The sequence below is a fragment of the Sapajus apella genome, unplaced genomic scaffold (assembly GCF_009761245.1).
Source record: "Sapajus apella isolate SASKATOON/1434 unplaced genomic scaffold, GSC_monkey_1.0 scaffold158, whole genome shotgun sequence".
NCBI lineage: Eukaryota > Metazoa > Chordata > Mammalia > Primates > Cebidae > Sapajus > Sapajus apella.
In genome coordinates this window covers 2,350,780-2,354,106 of record NW_022437098.1, presented here as the reverse complement: position 1 = coordinate 2,354,106, position 3,327 = coordinate 2,350,780, and the positions used below count along the sequence as shown (strand labels likewise).

General features: G+C 43.8%; 1 long non-coding RNA gene across 1 annotated transcript in view; it reads left to right on the top strand.

Moving 5' to 3' along the window:
• Positions 1 to 973: 973 nt before the first annotated feature.
• The window catches only part of LOC116541873, a 4,625-nt gene continuing 2,271 nt past the window's right edge, over positions 974 to 3,327 (top strand). The window contains exon 1 of the long non-coding RNA XR_004264986.1: positions 974 to 1,584. This is a non-coding gene — a long non-coding RNA (uncharacterized LOC116541873). The remainder of the gene's footprint in view (positions 1,585 to 3,327) is intronic.

The following is a 3,327-nucleotide window of genomic DNA, read 5'->3' as shown; positions in this document are numbered from 1 at the left end:
TTTTAGTAGAGACGGGGTTTCACCATGTTGACCAGGATGGTCTCGATCTCTTGACCTCGTGATCCACCTGCCTCGGCCTCCCAAAGTGCTGGGATTACAGGCTTGAGCCACCGCGCCCGGCCCAAAAAATTTTTTAAAGTTAGCCAGGAGTGGTGGCATGAGCCAGTGGTCGCAGCTACTCAGGAAGCTGAAGGGGGAGGATCGCTTGAGCCCAGGAGTTTGAGGCTGCAGTGAGCTATGAACGTGCCACTGTACTCTAGCCTGCCAAATAGAGCATGACTTCTCTGTCTCTTAAAAACAAAGTAGAACTTAATTTTTTACTCAGGTCTCTGCTAGTGAGCCCGTATTTGTTTCTTGGTAAGATAAATGCTCCGTATAATGTAAACATGAAAGAAATCAAAGCATTGAAGAGATGAAGGGAAATAATAGGTATTTGGAAATACTGGGAAATGAGGCAGGCCAAAGGCTACATAGTCTAAAAGTGTAAGACATAAAATGGCAGGGATAGAAGAAAAATTAATTACAAGGAGAGTAAAGAGACTGAGTTTCTTTGCTCAAACGAAGTAGAAGTATCAGTCGCCGTGAGAACAGAAGTAGAAAACTGACAGCCAAGGAAGAGTGAAGAGGTGCTACAGTAGCCTTTGTTACAGCTAAACCCCCATGTCTCAGCATGACATGGTAGGTTATTCCTTTTTATCTTAAATTTTAAGAATGGCTTATCTATTTGGATGCCTTTCCTCTTGAACAGCCATTCCAGGATCCAGGTGCTCTGCCATCTTCAAGCCTTCCAAAAATGTGAAAGGAACGTGAGAATCACTTGTGGGAGGGGTTTGGCCTGTAAGCAGCACAGATCATTTTATTCACTGTTTATAACACAGTCACATGCCTTGCCTAACTGCAGCGAAGACTGGAAGATAGACTTGCGCTGTGGGCCCAGAAAGAGGAAACAGGTTTTGACCAACACGTAACAGTCTGTATCACAATGGCTCTTGAAAAGGAGTGTAGCTGCCTATTAATAAGTGAGACTAAACAGAGCATATATAAACGGGGAACTAAAATGGAAAGCACTGCTAATTTGAGAAGACTGTAGTTGATATTTTTCTGTGGCAGAAAGTGATCTGGGTCTGTCATCACTTTTTCCTTTAAAGCAGTAGTTCTTAACTGGGACACTTCTCTCTTCTCTGGGAGACATTTGGCATTGCCTGAAGACACTTTTGGTTTTTACAACTTGGTAAACGGTGCCTCTGGTATTTAGTAGGTATAGAAGGCAGTGATGTTTCAGAACACCCTATGTCACACAGGACAAAGAGTGATCTGAGTCAAATGTTGATAGTAAATGGTTGAGAAACCATTCTTTGAAGGAAGAAAGAGAATGTTTTCTAGAAATACATTACCTTCTTAATATTGAATCGAATATAAAATGACATCTAAAGACAATTTTCAACATTTCAGGACAGAGCCCCCACGTAAAGTCAAATCTACTCTCAGGAAGCCTTCAGAGCCTGTGGCGGGCAGTGACCGGCCCTCTCTTTGATTTTCAAGGAGACCCAGCTCAGCAAGGTGGAACCCTCATTTTAGGTCCAGGTAAGCATCAAAGCCAGGTTCAGCAGTAGGCATCTTGTGCCTTTTACAAGTTCAGAGGCCAGCACTTTCTTCATAAAGCAGACACCATGTACAAATGGACATCTCAACATTATAGTCAGGAGTGCTTTTGTAGGAGGGCATGTTTTGTTTTCAAAGGCTTCTGTGTATTTTGATGTTTGTGCATTTGATGAGTGTGCCCATCATCCCATGTCTGGGTGATTTCCCAGAGTCACCCGTGGGTTGGTGATCTGTTTATGGCTGTGACACTCCCCTATTTAAAAATGTTCAGTGGAGATGAACGTTTCCGAATAGGGGAAAATCGTCGCATGCTTTTTTGTCAACAAAAGAATCCATGTAGTTATTTATACCTAACAGAACTAGGAGACTTACTCAGTGTCAGCAAGCAAATCAGTGCTAGGGACAGCTTATCCTATAAGAATGGGATTGAGCTGGGCACAGTGGCTCATGCCTGTAATCCCAGCCCTTTCGGAGGCTGAGGCAGGTGGATCACCTGAGGTTGAGAGTTCGAGACCAGTCTGACCAACATAGAGAAACGCTGTCTCTACTAAAAATACAAAATTAGCCAGGCATGGTAGTGCATGCCTGTAATTCCAGCTACTGAGGCAGGAGAATCACTTGAACCCGGGAGGCAGAGGTTGCAGTGAGCTGAGATTGTGCCATTGCACTCTAGCCTGGGCAACAAGAACAAAACTCAACCTAAAAAAAAAAAAAAAGAAACAAAAACAGAAAAAAAAATGAGACTCAGCCCGGTCATGGTGGCTCACACCTGCAATCCCAGCACTTTTGGAGGCTGAGCCAGGTGGATCACTTGAGGCCAGGAGTTCGATACCAGCCTGGCCAACATGGTGAAACTTGTCTCTACTAAAAACACAAGAAATTAACTGGGTGTGTTGGTGCGTGCTTGTAATCCCAGCTACTTGGGAGGCTAAGGCAGGAGAATCACTTGAACCCAGGAGGTAGAGGTTGCAGTTGGCTGAGATCACACCACTGCACTCCAGCCTATGTGACAAGAAGGAAACTCCGTATTTAAAAAAAAAAAAAAAAGAATGGGATTGAGGTCCGACTATAAGTCATACACTGTTAACAACTTTATTGATGGGTGTGGACCACCTGAGATGGCTTTGGCTGATGTCTGCTAAGTGTTGAGTGTTCGATCTCTACCGTGTTCCAGCATTGCAGCAAAGGGCAAACACCCATATCAGGCAGCCAAAAAGCCTAAATCACTGTGTTACGAGATCATCCTTTTGCTTTTTCTTCCTCTTTAAAACTGTCTTAATGAGCATAGCTTATTAGAGTCATAAAATTAATATTTACTTTCACAAATACCATATTTTTTTAGACTGAGGATTTTGACTGAGTAATAGGACTTTTGGGCCTTTTGCAGCTGGATCATTATAGCCAAAATCTCCCTTTCCCTCCCTCTCATGAATTTACACCAGTTAGGTTAGTTATAAAAAGAGGCCCTGATAAATGAGATTGAGTCCTATGCATTAGCCCAGAATGACATTAGCCGTATTTCTGGATGACTGATTCCCATCCTCAGACCCAAAAGGGGATGTTTTGAGTCCCTTATCTTCATGCCTCTGAATTTGTCCACACCTTCTGTTGTGTAAGAATAAAGAGCACACCTGCCGGGCGCGGTGGCTCAGGCCTGTAATCCCAGCACTTTGGGAGACCGAGGCGGGTGGATCACGAGGTCAAGAGATCGAGACCATCCTGGTC